This window comes from Sus scrofa, chromosome 18 (assembly GCF_000003025.6).
Source record: "Sus scrofa isolate TJ Tabasco breed Duroc chromosome 18, Sscrofa11.1, whole genome shotgun sequence".
NCBI lineage: Eukaryota > Metazoa > Chordata > Mammalia > Artiodactyla > Suidae > Sus > Sus scrofa.
Genome location: NC_010460.4, coordinates 14,385,199 through 14,406,712, shown reverse-complemented (window position 1 = coordinate 14,406,712; position 21,514 = coordinate 14,385,199). Strand labels below are relative to the sequence as shown.

General features: G+C 40.6%; 1 protein-coding gene across 8 annotated transcripts in view; it reads left to right on the top strand.

Annotated features, from left to right (window-relative positions):
- The window catches only part of CALD1 (caldesmon 1), a 218,687-nt gene that overhangs the window by 79,929 nt on the left and 117,244 nt on the right, over positions 1 to 21,514 (top strand). For all 8 annotated transcript variants that reach the window (XM_021079167.1, XM_021079166.1, XM_021079173.1 and 5 more), the window contains exon 2: positions 19,348 to 19,439. The gene's annotated coding sequence lies outside the window, so the exon portion shown is untranslated. The remainder of the gene's footprint in view (positions 1 to 19,347; positions 19,440 to 21,514) is intronic.

Genomic DNA, 21,514 nt, shown 5'->3' with positions numbered 1-21,514 from the left:
AAAGAAAAAGATGAAAAGAAAAAAAAAAATCCAAACAACCAGTTTTTGTGCAGTTGATCCAACTGTTTTAAGACATCAATTGCTTCTGTGTAAATGACAGTGAATGAAATAACTGGATTACTGAACAGCCTTTTCTATCTTGCTTTCCTTCTTTTTTATGAGAGTTTCTCTTCAGAGTGGTGGGAAGAGACTAGACTAAGATTTTTTACATTCCAGTTCTAACTCTTCCACCTCTATCTGATGCTTGGCAAGTTTCTTAACCTCTCCAGCCTCTGTCTTTTCTCTTCTATAAATTGAGAGGAAAAAAACTCTCCTCATGGGTTTGTTTGGAACATTAAAAAAGAGATGTGTGACATCTGACACACAACTAGTGTGCAATAAAGATGCATTTCTTCCTGGTTGCCCTTCCGTTGTACACATGGAGTCTTCTGCTTTTTCCATTTTCCATTGTAATGATAACTTCTCAACAACAGCAACAACAAAAAAGTGAAGAGAATGTTTGATACCCAAGTCATTAGACTATTATAAATATTAGAATCTAAGATATATCTCATGTGGTCAAATCTGAGTTCTAGAGCCCAGTGTCTCTGAAGAAAGCAAGAGGGGACCACTGTTGAAATTTATGTTATGCCTTAAAACTTTCAAAACCTCTAGAACTTAATGTCATCTTACAACCTTCATTTCCTTTCCTTTCCTTCAGAGACCCTTTTCAATCTACCATTCGAGGTTTCTAAACTCCTCTTGAACCTATGTGCCTTTCATCCTTCTATTATTTGGTCTGAAACTATCATTTCAAAACCTCACGATTGAGATAAAGCAGAGAATGGAGTTTGGGAAAGAGGCAAGGCAGCTAACATTTATAAGGTGAGAGGGTAGTTTAATAGAAGATGAATGGGGTCATTCTGGCCACCTGGGACTTCAGTTCCAGTTCTGTCTCATTCCAGTCCGCAGAGTAAGGAGGATGCCCTGTACCCCGTTAAAGCAAATCTGCTTTGCTAACTTTGTTAGTGCTACTAGAAAGTTAATGTTGGATTTCTTCTTTCAAAGCATTTGTTTTAATGAGTAATTGGGGCAGTGCAAGGTCTTTAAATTACTAGGAAGCAAGTATTAAAGAGGGAAATAAATGAGTATTTTTTTTTCTCTGTGTAGGGATGATTTCCTAGCCTAACTTTCAGATTTGTAGAAGTCTTATAAAACGAATATTCTCTTTTTCCCTTTGACTTTACTTATTATTAACCATTTTTATTACTAAGGCACCTGCTACAATACTTTAATATAGTGGGTCTCAAACTTTAGCATCAGAATCATGCAGGAACCTTATAAAACACAGATTGCTGGGCTGCTTCCCGAGTCTCTGATTAGTAAGTGTAGGGAGGGGCCCCAAAGTTTCACATTTCGAACAAATTTCCATGTGATACTGATGCTGCTGCTCTGGAGACTGTATCTTGAGGACCAATAGGGTGGTATCATGCTCTAGAGTGAACATCAAACCCCAAGAGCGAGATTTCAAGTTGTGTGCAGGTGTGTAAACCTTCCCGTGTCAAAGAAAAGAGAGAGGTGAATGGGAGCATCAAGGTTTTCTAAAACTCGGGGCTTCCTCAGGGTGAAATTTCTCATTTTTTTCTGAGCCAACCTCTCACTTTTAGAAGAATTTCAAGAAAAATGTAAGAAGTACAAAATGAATCTCAATAAGGTAGAATCAGGCCTGTCTGCTTTGTGTACAGTATGTATATATATATATTTTTTTTTCTTTTTCAGAATAATGTGGAGGCTTCTCTTTTAGAGAAGTCATTGGAATTGATTGTACAATTTGCAAAATTATATTCGATTAAATAATTAATGCAAAGACCTCTTCTTGCAAAATAACCCAAGTTCGTTTTACACTTACAACAAAAAATGTTCATGGCTCTTTCTGTAGATTAATCTCCCAGATGATTTATTAGTCACTAGTAGCTCAATTCTTAGACTCAGGGGTCAGAGACCAGTGTTGCATCTGAGAGGGCTAGTCCTACAGACTAACCAGAGGAGATGGGATATTTTGGAGAGAAATAAGTGCACGTTGCTAGATTCTTCATTGACTACGTTTTTCTCCAAACTTCCATTGTCACCATTTTAACTCAGGTTTTAAGAATCTCCAAACTTATTTCCACACTAGCTTAGTCCCCTCCCTGCTCCATCTCATTCTAGACACTGATTTTGAATCATCCAAAACTATCATTTATATAAAAAATCTTAATCTTTACTGTCTCCTCCAAAGAGTGAAGTGTGAAATGGACAGCCAAGGACAAAACGAATACAACCCACTTCCCCAGTCCCTCTCTTTCAGGCTTTTGAACTTGCTCACTCGTGAATTCAACTTGTGTATTTGTTCTCAAACGGCTTTGCTCTTTCCCTGGGCAAGTGTGAAATAGTCTCCCTCCTTTTGTTCCGGTTATCTGAGTGTTGACTCTTCTCTAAGAGCCAGGCTTCTCTGTGAAGTCTTCCCTGTGGACCGAAGCCTGTCCAGCCCACAGATAGCAGGGCTCATCCAGTCGACTCTTCATGCGTCTCCCCTTGAGTCGGAGACGGATGTCTACAGAGTTCATGACTTCCCCCAGGTCACACGGCTGGTGAGGAGTGTCACCAGAACCTACCTTTTAACATCTAGCCAGTACTTGTCATTCCACAGCAACAGTTGTCTAAATTACTTAATCATGGTAATAGACATTTGACTTATATCGGGGTTTGTTTTTTTATTTATTTCTCCTTTTTTTTTTTTTTTGGTCTTCTTGGGGCCACACCTGTGACATATAGAGGTTCCCAGGCTAGGAGTTGAATCAGAGCTACAGCTGCCGGCCTACGCCACAGCCACAGCCACAACCACGCAGGATCTGAGCTGCATCTGCAACCTATACCGCAGCTCACAGCAACACCAGAGCCTTAACCCACTGAGCAAGGCAAGGGATCAAACTGCATCCTCATGGATACTAGTCAGGTTCATTAACCACCAAGCCACGACGGGAACTCTGACTTATTTTGTTTTTATTATTAGTGGTTAATTGTTCCTAAGCTTGTAACCTACAAATGACCAAGTTCTTTTGGGTTCATGCTTTCCTGTCCAGATGAAATTATTGAGGTCTCCATCTCAATATTTCTGGGAATCCCTAAAAAAGAGACAAAGTGGTGGGAATGCCTATGTTTTTCTGTCACCTCTTGCTCTGAATTCCTGTCATCCTCTTACAGCTTGCCATCTTTTCCTGTCTCTCTCTCAGCTTCACCCTGAGCATGGAAAAATTCCTTTTCCCTCATTCCTACAGAGTTGTGCTGTTTAATAGACTTTGATGAATGGTTTGGTGTGGCAGAGGGATATGACAATACAGCCCATACTGCATCACAGTATAAAATGAACTACTAGACATGGTAAGTCATTGGGGTCTACGGAGGAAGAGGACTAATGACAAGTTACCTGAGACTGGTCCGGCTAAGGAAAAAGAGCTTTTTAGCTCTTTGCCCTAGTTCTCTCCCATGTGACCTGGCATGGAGGTGTTGTTCACCTTTTACAGCCACAAAGGAAGGTCAAGATGTTTATATAAACAAAGCAGTCATCTGCCCCTGGGCTTTTGCCCTTAGTAACTCTTAGAAACAATCAAAGTTTTGACATTAGCTTTTTAACTTGGGCTGGATTAAATGTTTAGACAGTGCTCCCTTCCTCACTGACCAGGGCAAATTTCAAGGTCAATAGTATGGGTTTTTGTTTATGTTTTTGTTTTGTCTTTTTAGGGCTGCACCTGCGGCATATGGAGTTTCCCAGGCTATGGGATCTGATAAGAACTGTTGCTGCTGGCCTACGCCACAGCCACAGCAACATGGGATCTGAGCTGTGTCTGCGACCTACACCGCAGCTCATGGCAATGCTGGACCCTTAACCCACTGAGAGAGGCCAAGGATCGAACCCACAACCTCATGATTCCTAATCAGATTTGTTTCTGCTGCGCCATGATGGGAACTCCAATAGTTATGGTTTTTGCTTTCAATTTCTGCATACAAAATTGGGAAAAAGAATCCAGCAGCAGGGTACAGAGTGCGTTGAGATTAGGAAGAGGACAGTAGCAGAACATGGGAGCTTGCTGCCATTTACCGAGTGTTTTCTTCATGTCAGATACTATACTACTGCCTGTTACCTCATTTAATTCCCACAACAACCATACAAAGCAGACATTTTCCACTTTAACAGAGAAATTAAACAATCTGCAAAAGTCATCCAGCAAATAAATTGCAGATCTGAAGTTCAAAGCCAGATCTCTCTGACTTTAAAACGTTTGCTCACACCTCAAAACAACCAAGGAATGGCAGTCTGGCCAGATGACAATTGTAACCGTCTAGGCACAGAAGTGTAAGAACAATGAAAACAGTGGTGGGAATGGAAGCAAGGAAACCCTCATGACTGATACCGCCCAAGCAGAATCCTTAGATTTGATGACTATTAATTGTATTTGCGGCGAGAGAAAGGATGAAATTTGAGATAATATTGATATCTCTGTCAGAGAACCAGGAATAAAAAGAAATGAGGAATGTCCATCAGAGATGTTATTTGAGGAAGCTGGTGGTAAATTCATGATGGGAGATGGTGGAGGTGAATTTCCTTTCATCCTTTCTTCTGTTTGAAGTTATCTGATTTTAAAAAATCTCAGAGGACCTCTTACAGAATCTGTGTTGGGTATGTCTAGTCACTTAGCTTTTATAACCCAAGAAGGGCAACATGTCCAATAGACTATCACCAAGAGCCTTTTTGGGCAGCTTTTATTCATCCATCTTGCCTATTAGAGGACGAAAGGGGCAGGCAGGTATCTGTTTTTTGTTACTGCACAGGAGTAGTTACAGTTTCGTTGATGTGGACAGATAAGCATTAGCCTCTGATCTGCAATTATACTATGTCTAACCAGAGGAGTCTGTGGCAATTTTCTTACTAAAAAGTTGTTAAGTTTGGCAATCCTTCCTCTGTTCCCGTCAGATATTTTCTTAGCCATATTAGGTTATATGGAAATAAGCCAGTATCACGGCTGGTGTATGAGTAGGTCTTCTGTACCAAAGCAGTTTTCTTGAGAGCCTTTTCTCACTGGTTTAAAAGGAATAGAGACAAATGTGGCTCAGAGTATATTTTGAGATATGGCTGGAAAGAAAAATAAAATCTAGCCCATCCCAAAATTATTAGTAATAACCGTTAAGACCAAAATCAGATTTTCAACCTGGAAGACTTGGAAAGACTTGGTTATTTATTTGTTTCTCATGAAAAGGCTGTATCAATTTATTGAAAGCCCAACAAAACTTATCTCAAATGTAGAGAAGGAAATCAGGATAAAATCACATTAGCTATCTCATGGTTTTCTACTCTTATTATTTCATTTCTAGGGTTAGAAAGCCAGCATTTGCGTGTTGGACCCACTGTATTCTGAGTAATCATAGACATTGGACTTAATTTCATTGTCTGCCAAATGGAGATTATATGCTATCTATCTGAGAGTGTTCTTATGAGAATCAAAGTGTTCTTATGAGATAATGCATGATTCAGCTATTACAATGGAAAGCATATTTGTGTGCCTTGCATACTTTTCTCTTTCAAACTACTGCTTTTTAGAGAAAAGTTGTGGCAACAGAGAAAATAACTTATGGTATTTAACTGGTTGCTTTGGTATAGTTGTCTGACCTTCATTCAGAACTCACCATACTCTGATAACTAATAACAAATTCATCCATATATTCATTCATGTATTCAATTTATGGGGCACTTGGCCAATGCCAAGCTCTTAATGAATACCTTGTGTGCAAATAGGTGATAAACCGGTAAAGCATCCCTAGATACTCTTTTGAAATATTTTGTCTGTTTCTTGGCCATTTATTCATTTTATACATATTTATTGAGTGATTACTTCAATTTAGATAATTGCAAAATGCTGTGATCAGTAGGTTAAAAAAAAAGAAAAACAAATAGACATGCCTTCATGGCCCTTTCAACCTGGTAGGAGAAACAAACATTAAATAAACAGGTACTCAAACATAAATGTCATTACAAATTGTGGTTGTACGTGAAGATGGATAACAGATCCATAAAAGAAAATAACATGAAATTTAAGAAAAAATCTTTAAAATATACATACCTAATACAGTAATTTTTCATGTACTATGCCTTGGCAATAAATGTATAGGACACGTGAAGCTTTTAACACATATCTTGTGTTGTGCAATAGTACAAAAATCAGTGTTTTGTAAATATTGCACAAACTTCGGCTTTGTGGATTTAAAGAAAGCCGAGAATTATCCAAATGAGAAATGTGCTGTTATCAGTAGGTAGTGGTTGAGGAATTATTTTAGTCTTAGAGGACAACATGACCCAAAGTTCTGTGGCCACAAGATTTGGACCCATGCAAGAAATTGAAAGAAACCTGGTGTGACTAGATCACCAAAGTCTAGATCACAGAAGCTCTGTGGCCACAAGATTTTGGATCCATGCAAGAAATTGAAAGAAAGCTGGTGTGACTAGATCACAAAAGTAGGGCAAGAGGAAACTGAAGAGGTAGGCAGGACCTGATCACATACAGTAGCATGGGTTGTGGTAAAGAAGTGGCTCTATAATCTAAATGCACTACTCAGTATTTTAAGTAGGGCAGTGATCTGATCAGACCACTGTTTTCAAAAAGATCATTTTTTTGCAGAAGCCCGGAAGATTGAACAGAGAGACCAGTAAGGAATCTCCTGGAGTGATCTAGATGAGATAAGGTGGCTTAGATTAGAGTAGTAGCAACAATGGTGAAGATGAATGGACTGCTTTGAGTAAATATTCTGGAGGGAGGGTCACTGGACTTAGTAACTGATTGCATGGGGAGTGGTAGGGAATGGATGATGAGGAAGAAGTGTCTGGAGAGGCTCCCAAGTCAGGGCTCGAGCAACTAGGTGAATGCTGGTGCCATTTTTGAAGATGGAAACCATTCAGAGACTATGGACTATGTTCAGTTACCTTCTTTTTTGCTGAAAGAAGGAGGAGCAGTGCTCAAATGTTTTGTGAGGTGTAGAGAGGAAACAGAAGTATAAAGTAGAAACCCCACCTTCAGTGCACTTGCCCCCTAACCATTAAACCCACTGTTGACTCTTCCTTACCAGACCTCCTCAAACCACCAGGAACTTTCCTTCGATGCTACAGGTAACCTCATTCCTAGGACTTTTCCCTTCCCTCCTTCTGCTGTGTGTGTGTACATCTAATGTGTTTGTTTATAATAGTTTAATTTGCTACACGTTTGAATTATCTCATTTTTCAAGGCTCAGATTGGTCAATCTTAAATGTTACGTTCTTTTGGCAGGGTATTTTTCTGTCATCTTGGCAGTGAATATTAGAGGTTTTTCCCATTTTTGTCTTGCTACGTTATTTGCTGTAACTCATCTAGAAATATTTTGGTGGCATTGCGATTACTGTTCCAACTTCTCCAGTTGGTTATTTGAAAACAAGAATTCACGTGAAAAAATATGATCAGGTTTGATCCCGTAAGCATCACTACGCCCTCTACATGACTTACCAATGAGAACCAAAAAAGTGATCAAGACTTAGGGATAAGGATTTATGACCAAGAATGTCCATGACAGCAGTATTTATAAGAGCCCAAGTTTGAAAGATATGTCCAGTAATAGGGAAATGGATATATAAGCCATGAGATTATTTGTGTGTTACTCTTTTTTAAAAAATAAATTTTATTAGAGTATTGTTAGCTTAGACAGCAAACAAAAACAACAAAAACGAATGAGTTTTAAATAGTTTAATATTTATTCAAGTTATCGCTAGAAATTTAGCTTGTTGAGGGCAGAGACTTGTCACTCTGTGCCTATACTGCCTTCTTTGCCGCTTCCATCAGGGAACTGGAAATAGAATCTCAAACTGGGCCTGACATTCTGTCTCATAAGATGGGACTAGAAGAAGGGTAGATCTCAACATTTTTTTCTCCACGTGTCACACATGAGGGATGATATTGACAGGGAAGTCTCATTCAAGGGAAAACACACAGGAAGGCCTTTTCTTTCACTTAAGAAAGTTTCCGAGAATGCCATTGGGTAGAGTCAAATTTAGAGAGATAACCTTGAATCCTTCCTTGTGTTCTTTTTTTAAAAAGCAAATCACGTGAGGAGGAGTTCCCGTCATGGCTCAGTGGAAATAAATCTAACCAGCACCCATGAGGACTCAGGTTCGATCCCTGGCCTCACTCAGGGGGTTAAGGATCTGGCATTGCCGTGAGCTGTGGTGTAGGTCGCAGACGTGGCTGGGATCCTGCGTTGCTGTGGCTGTGGCTGTGTCCTAGGCTGGAGGCTACAGCTCTGATTCGACCCCTAGCCTGGGAACCTCCATATGCCGCAGGTGTGGCCCTAAAAAGACAAAAAAATTTTTAAAAAAAGTAAATCATGTGGAACCTCAAATTTCTGATAACGCACTTCATGCAAAATGATGCTGTGATGGAGACTTTGGATGGAAAGCCACTGTGGTGGGCCACTGTACTTGACAGGTCTGTTTTGTTGTTCAAGTGCTTTGAAGGATTTATCAATTGTGATACTTCCCCCACTATGTCATCACTACAAAGACAGTGCAAATTGTGAGGGATGCAAAGAATCAATTCTCAAGATTGTCATTTTGAAAATGTTTAGCCCCATGATAGCAGTTGGGAATCAATTCAGTGGATTCATCTGTTTTCTAAAAATAAATGTAGTGATTGGTTTGTCCCAAAATAAAAAATAACCAGCTCCTGCTGAATGAACCTGGTTGTTAAGTAACCAACTAGAGACTGAATAGTGTTGTCAAGAAAGAAGATCTGGGGGCCCAGGTCTCCTCACCATTAGCTGAGAGCCCTTGGGTAAACCATTTAACCTCTCCAGGACTCTCTAAGTCTCACTGATAAAATGTTGCCAAAAATATTTGTTTTACTGACCCTAGAGTCCACATGAAAATCATTTGGGAAAAGGAATGTGAAAGCTCTGTTTACTGTAAAATTACTGTGCGTTTGTATCCTTAACCCGTTGGTGATACCACTAGTCTCTTGGAAATCAGTCCACTAATGGCTGATCCCATTGATAGAAGCGTAATTGCCCTGTGACGAATCCACTTCATCCCTACCCAGCATTCCAGACATTTCAGTGTGGGAACGAGGTCTATGGGAAAAGTCAAAAGGAGACTGATCAGAGGAATTCCACTGGCCCTTCCCAGGGCCCTGTGCACAAAATGGTCCCCTGTGCATTGTTAGTTTGCTATATTTGCCGACGTCCACAGTTTCCAAGACAATAACAGACTGATAACTGGGTGATGATGAACAGCCAGAGTATGATGTTATATTAGTTTTCTGGTGCAAAGGCCTCTGTATTTTATCCATGAGATTACAACCTTTCCTGGCTACTCTTTGAGTTAAATGTGCAAATAAATAATGCAGACATGGACTTTTCTTTTTAATGCTGAGGAATGACATCAACCAGCAAAATGTTTTTAGAGTTCCGCACACTGATGGTTTTGCCTTCGTTACATGGGTAGGACAAGGTCATTCTAGGTTTGGACCTGAGTCCTCAGCCCTTCTGCTCTTCAGATTCCCTGTGTCAGAGTTTTGTGCTTCACAATGACTGAGTGTACGGCTCTGGATTAGGTCTCAATAAACAGCCCTGGGATGGAGGAAAAAGGTAGACAGTGCTAGCTGATTAGAAGGTAGAGAAGAGAAACAGGATCATTCCGCTTTCAGTGTTATTTTGCTTTGTGTTTTTTCTCCTCCTAAGCAACTGGCCATAAAAAATATAGATAATATACAGCCCTGTTCTTAGGAACTTAAGTTTTAATCAGTAGTCAAAACTAACACTAGAAAAGTTTTAAGAAAAAACAAGTACATATCATATAATATAAACAAGACAATCGGTTCACTACCTAAATGAAGTGTGCTTACATTTTCCACCGAGTTGACTGAACTGAATAAATAATCCAATTGCTTTGATGACCTGTATTCTCAGCCAGAAAGTACCAACTTAGGACACTGCCTCTGTGTGAATATCGAAAACTCCTGAGGACCAACATAATTGATGAGATTGTCAATAAACTGAAAGTCTATTAGAACTAAAGAGTTTTATTTAGTTAAACTTACAATGATGAAATTTACTCTATATGCCTGAAGTTTACTGCACAGCAGATCTCTACAGGTGCGTTCATCCTCTAGCAGTGATGTAGGAAAATCTGAGCCCTCATACACTAGCGGTGGGAATATAAAAGGATGCAGCCACTTTGGAAAAATGTCTCAAAGTCCCTCAAACAATGGAAGAGAATTATCATATGACCCTGCAATTCCACTCCCAGGTATATATCCAAGAGAAATGAAAACATATGTCTACACAGAAATGCGTACGCAGATGTTTATAGCAGCATTATTCGTGTGAATAGCTAAAAGATGGAAACAACCTAAATGTATATCAACAGACAAATGGATAAACAAAGTGTGATAAATCCATACAATGGAATATTATTTGGCCATAAAAAGGAAGAAAGTACCAGTACCCGCTACCACATAGATGAATCTTGAAAACATTGTGCTAAGTGGAAAAACTCAGTCACAAAAGACCACATGTTATATGGTTCTATTCATGTGAAATGTCCAAAATGGGGAACTCTATATAAACAAACTATATATTAGGTAGTTTAGGGCTGAGAGTTATAGGAGAAATTGCAGTTTGGGGGGTGGCTAAAGGGTCTAGGGGGTTTAGGGGTTGATGGAAAATGTTCTAAGATGGTAATGATTGCACAACTCTGAATATACTGAAAAACGAGTGAACCATTTAAATTGTGTGGTATATGAACTACATCTTAACACTGTTATTTGAAAATAAAATAATGACTGGTAAATAATACACACTTGGAATTCCCATCATGGCTCCATGAGGACACGTGTTTGATCCCCAGCCTTGCTCAGTGGGTTAAGGATCCTGCATTGCTGTGGCTGTGGCATAGGCTGGCAGCTCCGGCTCCAGTTCTACCCCTAGCCCAGGAACTTCCCTCTATTTCAGATATGGCCCTAAAAAGACAAAATACTACTACTACTACTACTAATATACACTCAATAAAAAAATAAAGGACCCATACATAACTGTATAGGCAGAAGTGTGCCAGGAAGACTGTATCCTTTGGAAGCTTTAATATGCATAAAAATGAAGTGTACCATTTATTATCACTCCTTGGGACGCAAGCATTTAACATAATGCCTTACAAGGTCATATGAACATACATCAGTGCTTGTTGATCATGATAACGGTGGTGGTGGTGATGACAGGAACAGTTGCCCCTGCCTCGCCACAATTTTTGGGCTTTAAAAACACTACATTAGGTTTTGCCTGATGTGTGGCAATTAAACCAAAGTCCAGGTGCAGGTACATCATGATTCTGTGAAGAGAAAGATTGCATTTTTCTTAGGAATCAATGTTCCGTATGTTTGTAGCCACAGGAAGCTTATCAAACCCTGACGTCAGCTACTTTCCCATGAGAAGTACAGAAATTTCATAATAACCATAAATTACTTTCACTTTCCTACTTGCTTCAGACAAGTAGAGAACTTTCCCTAACATTTAAAAACAAACATCTGACCCTCACCCTGCCATGGACACATTCTTATTGCTTCGCTGACCTTCACCCTTCCTCACAAAATTCAGTATCATTCTTCTATCAACAATTGAAAAATCTTGGCCAGCGCAAATAGTTTCATGGATTATTCTTAATTCAAAAATTGTCCAAGAAAAAATAACAAAGGCTGCAGCAAATAGGCACCGTTTTAAGACATCAAAGCCCTTCTTTTGTACTATTATGTGATCTCGCTCAGTTCTAATAGAATTTTTTTTTCCATCTTCATATTTGTACAAAATTGGCTCCTCTGAGAACAAAAATCTAACCTATATCCATGGATTTCCATGAAATTTGCAGGGGAATTCAAAAAAATTTCCTTGGCTACCTTTGCTAGTCCTGGCCACCTATTATAACCACACAGCCTGTCTTCTTCCACAATTCCATGCTGCTTTCAAAGGAAAGACCTAGGTCCAACCCAACTGAATAGTGTAAAGTTTTAACGAACTGTGAATCTGTTTGTTGCCGAATGCCAAAAGCATTCTTGCTTTCATTGAATAATTGATTTTTTTTCTTGAGTTATAAGAACAATTTCTTTAATCCTTCACTTTATGCAGTCTGGTTGGTAGCTAAATTTCTAACATAGTATCATATTAATACACCTTGTCCCTCTTATCTACTAATTTATACAAGGAGATGTGCATACCCACTGTGCCTAATTCCATAGTAATATGAAAACTATATCCTCTGAAAATCAAGAGATTCTCCCACAGACATAAAAATTTACACTGAAACACAAGCATGCTATACACAAATGTTACTCAGGATACACAGGCAAACACTTAAGTGGAAACATACAGTTGCAACAAGTAAAGACAAAACCGAGCGAGGACTTGATGCACATGGAGGCACTGGAGCTAGATTTGGGAAGAGCAGTGGTTGAGAGTGACGAGGAGGACCTGTGGTTAGTAAGCGAGGGCCTGAATGCACTGTGAGGTTTCACGACATCCTACGATGATCAGTAGTCCCTGTATTTGAATTGCTTTGGTACGGGCCACTTGCAAAAACATTCAATATTTCCCTTCTAAGATACAGTAAGCCAAAATATATATATGAAAAGTTCACTAAGTCATTGGTAAATAATCCAGTGTTGACTTTTAATTTAGAAATAACTGGCCAAATTGATCCCAGCCTTCCCCACGACAGTTTTCCTCCTGTGGATACATTGATGGGTATTACCTTTTTGTGTTCTCTCATTGTTTGTCTTTCTTCTTCTGATTTTATTTTCCTACTAGTGTAATATATGACTAGGGATATTGAATTTTCATGATTTTATATGTTTTGAGCTCATAAATTCCTTTTGGTTGTCATCTTTCCAGACGGAGGCTTCATCTTTTCCGAGTCACATGTGACTAAAATAACCTTTTTATTGATGTGTAATGTATACAGAAAAAGTGCACAGATTATAATTGCATAGCATGATGAATTTTCACAAAATGACCACAATGATGTAGTCAGCACCCAGATCAAGAAACGAAACATTACTTAGCACCCCAAGAGCACCCTTTCCACAGTCACGCCTCCCCACCCCCACCATTGCCGCAGGATAACCGTCATTCCTTCTGATGGCTACCCCCAAACACTAGTTGTGCCTAGCTTTGAATTTTATATTAATGGAATCCTGTGGAACTTTTTTGTATGTGTCCGACTTCTGTTGTTTAAAATTACATTTCTGAGAGTCATTGCCTGAGTGAGACTTAGGTCATTCGAATTTGCAGAACAGTGTTTCATTGTTTGCCGACTACAGGTTACATATTTAGCTATTGACAGGTGATTTCCAGCTTGCGGCTGTTATAATAATAAGCCTCTTAGTTCCTGTCCTCGGGTGAATATATGCATGGATCGTTGTTGTGTATATACTTAAGAGTACGATTTCTGGGCACAGGATATACAAATATCTAGATTTAGCAGATAGTGCCAAATATTTTGCCAGTTTACATTCCCACAGCAGTGCATGAGAGTTCTAGCTGCTCATCAAAACTTGGAATTGTCGATCTTTTCAAGTTTCTTCCAGATTGAGCTACCCTTTCTTTTGGTAGTTTGATAGAATTGGGGAAGTTTGCTTTAGTTGCATTCTGGCTGAGATGATTTAAAAATCATCTTCCATTTTACACGACTCCGTCAACCTCTAGTTCGCCCCTTCTCCACCGATGAACTCTCCAAAGGTCTACCTGAACTTGTTATCCCAAGACCCTTCCTTCTTTTTTTTCACTCTGCACTTTTTTTCAAAGTGTAATTTATATACAGTAAATCTACTCTTTCAGTGTACAGTTCTTTAAGTTTTAACAAATACGCAAGTGTGTAATAACCATCAGAATCGAGATACAGATATGTCAGCTCTAAAATGCTTCTTCCTTCTTGAATGTTGGGTTTTCCTACTTCGCTCCATGAAGCTACTGAAGACCCTGCTGTGCTTTTCAGAACATTCTGCTTGGTTTCTTGTTCTCTTATATGGTCCTGTCTTTTCTACCCTAAGTATTCAGTCATGGAAAGAGCTTTGGGGTCAAACAAATCTGGGCTGTAGTTTCAACACTGCTACTTATTAACTATGGGATAGTGAATCTGAATCTGTCTCCTTACTTTGAGAAGGAATAGATAATATTATGTGATATGGGAGTTCCCATTGTGGCTTAGCAGTAATGAACCCAACTAGTATCCATGAGGACACGGGTTTGATCCCTGGCCTTGCTCTTTAGGTTAAAGATCCAGTGTTGCTTTGAGCTCTGACGTAGGCTGCAGACATGGCTTGGATCTGGCATTGCTGTGGCTGTGGTGTAGACCAATGGCTACAGCTCCAATTCAACCCCTAGCCTGGGAATTTCCATATGCCATGGGTGCAGCCCTAAAAAAAAAGACAAAACAAAACAAAAATTATGCAATATGTTATAATTTCTGTCAGAGCTATAAAATACACTCTTCTCTTAGAAATAATAGATGGCTGCTTAGCTCAGTGGGTTAGAGTTGGTTAATCTCTTAGAAATAATGGAGAAGGGGTGGGGTAGGTGGTCCCTGAAAAACAATACCCTTCTCTGGGCGCCCTGTTAGCTGCTAAAAAGTGTGAACTTGATCGAACTTGTTTTATTCACAGCTATTACAAGGTCTTTGGCAGATACTGAGAAATACACAATACATTTTTTTTTCCTTAAAAGATCATAGAATTACACATAAACCATCCGAGTTGGAGGGATCTTAAAAAAAATCTATTCCAAATGCTTCATGTTATGGATGAAAGGACTGCAGGGCCAGGAGTGCTTAAATGACTTGGACAAGGTCAATTCACTCATTAGTATTTACTTAAGTGACCCAAATTCCCTGAGATCACATATTTCTTCCCTCTGAAAATACTCCTAGCTCCCTTCTTCAAGTATAAATGTAAAACAGAGACAACTCACAAGAGACGATTATTAATGTTTTATTGTTACTGGCTCATTTTGACTAAAACCCATAGATCTATTTTTAAGTATTTTATTTTAATTTCCATCCCCACAAATTATGTGACTTCCTGCCAACTAAGACTGAAATAGCTTCTTACCATTCCTTTCCCATTCCAAGGATTATATCCTGTAGCTTTTTCATTTTTCTATTATTAAGAAACATTCTGCCTTATCCTCCAAGGCACAAGACTGAAAGGAGCTCATGTAAACCTACAGAAAGCAGCTTTCTTCACATTTAAGTGAACAGGGGTACAAGGATGCCTCTGTTGTTCTGGGTACTGGGTGCACAGGTGACCAGATGCACCACTGGCACTCTCCTTTTAGGAGGGGACAGGTTGCCAGCACTCCCATCACTCTCGTGCTTCCCAGCAAAGGTGGTATTCTGAGAATCATTTTTTTTTGGTAAGTTTCTTTGTTCAGCCCATCTTGAAAGATTGGGTGCTCTGCTAATAGACGGAGAAGACTGAATCCATGTGGACCAAACAGCTTGGAAGAGCGTTATCATCCCAGAGCACACAACCATCTCATAAAACCCTCTGTCTCACACCAGGATTCTCAGTAGCTCCTCCAAGAACACTCTTTATGTGAGTGACTCCTCCCTAGAAATATATTTTCAGCCTAGATAGCTCTTCTTCGGAGAGACTGCCCCTCCCCATCCAACATCCAGTGAGTGGCCTTCTATCCCATCATGCTCTGTTATTTACTTACTATTGGAAATGGTCCCGGAGTGTAAACTCCATGGAAGCAGAGTCCTTGCTTGTCACTGTGTGTCCCCTCTTGGCTCAGAGTCCTCCCTCAGTGAGTAAGTGAATTGTATCCTTCTCACACACCCATCAGGCTGGCTGAGCCCCTGGGTTTGAATACAGGCATCACTAATTACTAACTGGGGGAATTTTGTCACATTTTTTTTTCCTGTCTTTTTGTCTTTTCTGGGGCTGCTCCCATGGCATATGGAGGTTCCCAGGCTAGGGGTCGAATCGGAGCTGTAGCTGCCAGAGCCACAGCAACGCAGGATCTGAGCCATGTCTGTGACCTACACCACAGCTCATGGCAACGCCGAATCCTTAACCCACTGAGCAAGGCCAGGGATCGAACCTGAAACCTCATGGTTCCTAGTCAGATTCGTTAACCACTGCTTCACGATGGGAACTCCTGTCACATGTCTTAAACACAACAAACTTCTCACTGGTTCTCCTAGGTTAAGAACGTGTATACCTGAAGTGATACCTGAAGTAGATGCGTGCAAGGAGCTTCGCACAGGGCCTAGCACAAAAAGCTCTTAATACACAGTACTTATTAGCAGCTCCATGATGAGAGCAGAGCATATTAAAAAGGAGCCATGGAGGGATTTTTTTTTTTTTTTTTTTTTTGCTTTTTAAGGCCACACCCAAGGCATATGGAAGTTCCCAGGCTAGGGGTCCAATCAGAGCTGCAGCTGCCAGCCTACACCACAGCCACAACCAAACCAGATCTGAGCTGCGACTGTGACATAGACCACAGCTCATGGCAATGCCAGATCCTTAACCCACTGAGTGAGGCCAGGGATCAAACCTGAGTCCTCATGGATGCTAATCAGATTCGTTTTTGCTGAGCCATGGCAGGAACTCCTGGAGGGATTTTTTTTAATATAAATATTAATGTTGAAAGCAAGGGGTCCTAATTCGCCCACCCAAGGCAAAACTGTAAATTAATGAAAACCTAGTTCTTTGTATTGACTCCATAAAGTTTTTCTTTTTATAAAGGATCCCTAATTTTGCCTTTGCAGTAACTCCCTGTTATAAAAAGTTATCATTCGAGACCCTCCCCTTCACCCAGCCCCTTGGTATCCCTTTGGAAAATGGCTTCTTTCTGTAAACACTTACGGTAAGAATTTTAACCACTTTTTGCAAGTATGTACTGTCAATATTTTTCCATTTGTGTCACCTAGGAAGGTGCTAGTTTCTGCTTCTCATGCTACTGAATGGCTTTAGTTAGAGGTTTCCTGAGGATTTTTTTTTTTTTTTTAATCACTCGTCTCGGAGGGCTAGGAAGCTGATTGAAAGGAGAGAAATCCCTCCTTTCTTTTTATCGCACCTTGATTCTCCTGTAGTGAATGCTTTCATACAAAACCCAAATTTCCCCACATGCCTGAGCAGATGGTTCAATCAAAGGAGCAATAAATAGCACCTGGCTGTTTGCCACTGCTGGGAAGGGAACTGTGGGAGACGGGCTCATCTACCTAATGCCTGGCCTCTCTTCCTTCATCTCGGGTCCTCCCTTCCTTACCATGTCCGGTCTAGACTTAGCTTTGCCTGCAGAGAATTTCAGAAATTGCCTCTGAGCCAGGTCAGTCGGAATATGTGTTGAGAACCATATGAAAAGTTTAAAGGATCCAATGAGTAATGGTTCACCCAGGCATCTATTTGAAGTCACAAAGTAGCTGACAGTACAGAATTATCTTTTTTTTTTTTTTTCTTTTTAGGGCTGCACCCACAGCCTATGGAAGTTCCCAGGTTGTGAGTCTAATCGGAGCTGTAGCTGCCAGCTTACACCACTGCCACAGCAATCAGGATCCAAGCTGTGTCTGCAACCTATACCGCAGTTCACGGCAGCGTCCGACCTTTAACTCACTGAGCAAGGCCAGGGATGGAACCCGCAACCTCATGGATACTAGTTGGTTCATTACCACTGAGCCATGATGGGAACTCCCCAGAATAATTTTTTTTTTTTTTTTTTTTTTTTTTGTCTTTTTGCCTTTTCTAGGGCTGCACCGTGGCATATGGAGGTTCCCAGGCTAGAGGTTGAATCGGAGCTGTGGCCGCCAGCCTACACCACAGCCACAGCAACTCGGGATCCAAGCTGCCTCTTCGACCTGCATCACAGCTCACGGCAATGCCAGATCCTTAGCCCACTGAGCAAGGCCAGGGAGCGAACCTACAACCTCATGGTTCCTATTCGGATTCATTAACCACTGCACCACAACGGGAACTCCTCCCCAGAATAATCTTAAAACAGGGAGTGGGCTCTCCCATCATGGCTCAGTGGTTAATGAATCCAACTAGGAACCATGAGATTGTGGGTTCGATCGCTGGCCTTGCTCGGTGGGTTAAGGATCCGGCATTGCCGTGAGCTGTGGTGTAGTTTGCAGACGCGGCTCGGATCCTGTGTTGCTGTGGCTCTGGCATAGGCTGGAGGCTACAGCTCTGATTGGAGCCCTAGCCTGGGAACCTCCACATGCTGCGGGTGTGGCCCTAAAAAGACAGAAAGACAAAAAAAAAAAAAAAAAACAAAAACAAAAACAAAAAAACCGGGGAGTGGGAACTTCGTCAGCTTTCTGGCCCATCCATGCTAAATTGGAAAATAGAGAATATCTGAAGACAAACTCTACTTTTAGCCATGTTGCCATTCACTTTATGGTTTCTCTCAAAAGCCTTTCTTTGTCTCACTAACAAGGTAATTCATGAACATACACAGACTCTAGACCAAAAATAACACACCAAACCAAACAACCTTTTCCCATGATTTCTAGATATTTTTTCTTCATGCATTCCCAGTTTAAAAAATGGGGATGGGGGGAAGCAAGATATGCTCTTAAGGTCCACTTGAGCCCAGTTGTTCTAAAGCCTTGTTATTATAAAAGCAAATATTAAAGCCCAGAGTTGCATTTCCCGTACTCATACCCATTAACATCTCTTGTTGCATCATGTTGGGGCAGGTATAGGGGTGTGATGGTGATTTACTGTCACAGTTTTTTGTTTCTTTGGTCCTTCTAATATTTAATATTTATCACTGTATCTCCAGTGCAAGAGAGTTAACTCTAGATCATCTAATAGTACATTTCTGTAGTTATTTGTAATCCTCCAAAGCCTCCTCTTCTACCAATTAGTCAAATTCCTAACTATCAACAGAAGACTTTGGACAAAGCAAAGGGTCCAAAGAGTCTCGGAGTATCTGAAGCTTAGAAGGTTTTGAGAATCAGCTTAGAGAAGGGAGTGCCCCTGACTATGCCTTTTTCTTTGATTGTTGGCGTCGGTAGTACTCCCTGCTTTGTCCCAACTATTCCACCTTCTTCTCTCCATTATTCATAAGAATTTAGGGGTTGACTCTGCAATAATTGTATTTCTTTTCTTTAAAATGCAAATGCACAATATCTGTTTATGTCTCTGCTTATTTCCCCTTTAAGGTCCTAACCTACAACAGTATTTGAAGAGGAAATAATATTTTAAAATACAGTCTCTATTACCTAAAATTCATTCCACTTATGTTCCCATCCTCCTTTTATCCCAGGTGTCATTCAAACGTTTCAAGATCATCCACCCGAATCCATAAAGATTGGTGATCAACCAGAGGTTCACAAGTGGACATCTGATTGCGTACCCGTGAGTAGAGTTTATGTGATTTTGTTGAGGGGTGGGGACTCTGATTTTAGAAGTTATGTAGCTTCTCTGTCTCATTTTCTAAATTCTTGCACCTAAAGATACATTGTGTAAAACCAAGTTTTCTGCTCTGTCCCTCCTTAGTTTACTTACCAAGTATACCTAACAAGTTTGGAAGGAATTGTTTTCCTGCTTTGTAAACTGATTTTGCTTTATTTTTTGTTTTTCCTATATATGATATCTTAAGCAAAACAGTCCCTGATCAATAAGTTCCTACTTCCCAAGAAGAAATCCGCTAACTTGAGGGAATAAAAAGATGACAAGTCAGTCTTTCAGGGTGAATGAGCTCACTTTGGCACAAACACTGGTGATTTCAGCAAGTACCCCTCACTTGAAGCAAGTACCCCTCGCTTTCAGCAAGTCCTCCTCGCATGGGAGACCTTCTCCCAGCAAAAGGTCTACCTGGGCAGCAGGAAGAGGGGATTTCAGAACGTAGAGGTTGGAGAAACTAAAGGAAACTTCACTCATTCGCCCTTTTCCTGAGGTTGGCACCAGTAGGGAGAAAAGTATTGCCAGGGCTGCCATAGTAAAATGCCATAGACTGGATTGCTTAAAGAGCAGAGATTTATTTTCTCATTGCTCTGGAGGGTGGAAGTTCAAGATCAAGGTGTTGGCATATTTGGTTTCTGCTAAGGTCTCTCTCCGTGGCTTGCAGGTGGCCATTTTTCCCTGTGTCTTCACATGGGGTCCTGCTGCCGGCGCCCGTGTCTCTCTGTGTGTCCTGCATTTCCTCTTCTTAGAAGGACAGTAGTTGTGTTGGACTAAGGCCCATCCTAATGCCTTCACCTTAACTTCATCACCCCTTTAAAGACCTCATCTCCATACACGGATACATTCTAAGGTATTAGAGGTTAGGCCTTCAACATATGAACGTTGGGGGAACACACTTCAGGCTGCAAGACCCCATCATCATTCTTTTTCTAATGCGCTGATTGTAGTTTGTTGCTTACAGACTACCCTCCGATTCTCCTTTCTTCGAGGCCCTTCTCATTTACATCACTCTTGGAATATTTGGTTTCCCTACAGTGTGTTTCCCTGCAGTAATCCTTCATATACATCTCTCATTTCCCTATGACATTATATAATTTTAGAAATTGAAGCGTGTACCTTTTACATCTTTCCAGCATGAAGAGGCGTTTTTGTAAATAGTAAGCATTTAATAGTATTAAATTTAATTAATACTGGATGAATAAATGCTAAGATAACAGTCTCTGATCCAACAATTCACTTGCTTTACTACCTCCAAAATGATTATCAGTGGTACTTTCTCTTCATTTGCTGCTTGTCTCCAGACCCCTGAGTGGTGGAATAAGTCAAAGCTGGCGAGAAAGACTGAAAGAAAGATATGATTAACTGATGATAAGAGACGTAACCTTGTTCCTCTGAGAGTTAGGAGACAGTAAAGAGCATGCACCTGTTTCAGATATGGTCTTTCTTCCTTGAGACCCCTGTTTTGGGAGCCAAGAGGGAAGGACAATGAGTTTAGACTGAGACTTGCTGAGTTTAAGGGCCTGTGGGACATCCAAGGGCATGTGTCTACAAAAGAGGATATGCAAGTCTGAAGCCCAGCTGAGAAATAGAGCTGGAGATTTCCGCAGTTGTAATCTATACATAGGAATTAAAACTATGACAATGGATGAGGCCACCCAGAAAGGTAGTGGAGGGAGAGGAGCAGTGGTTTAAAAAAGCCACCAGGGGAGTTCCCATCATGGCGCAGTGGTTAACGAACCCGACTAGTATCCATGAGGTTGCGGGGTCAATCCCTGGCCTTGCTCAGTTGGTTAAGGATCTGGTGTTGCCATGAGCTGTGGTGTAGGTCACAGACATGGCTTGGATCCCGAGTTGCTGTGGCTGTGGCTGTGGTGTAGGCCAGCGGCTACAGCTCTGATTCGACCCCTAGCCTGGGAACCTCCATATGCCATGGGTGCAGCCCTAGAAAGACAAAAAAAAAAAAAAGCCACCAGAATTTTCATGTAGAAATCTGTCCTGGTATATAACAGGAGGGATATAACAGGATT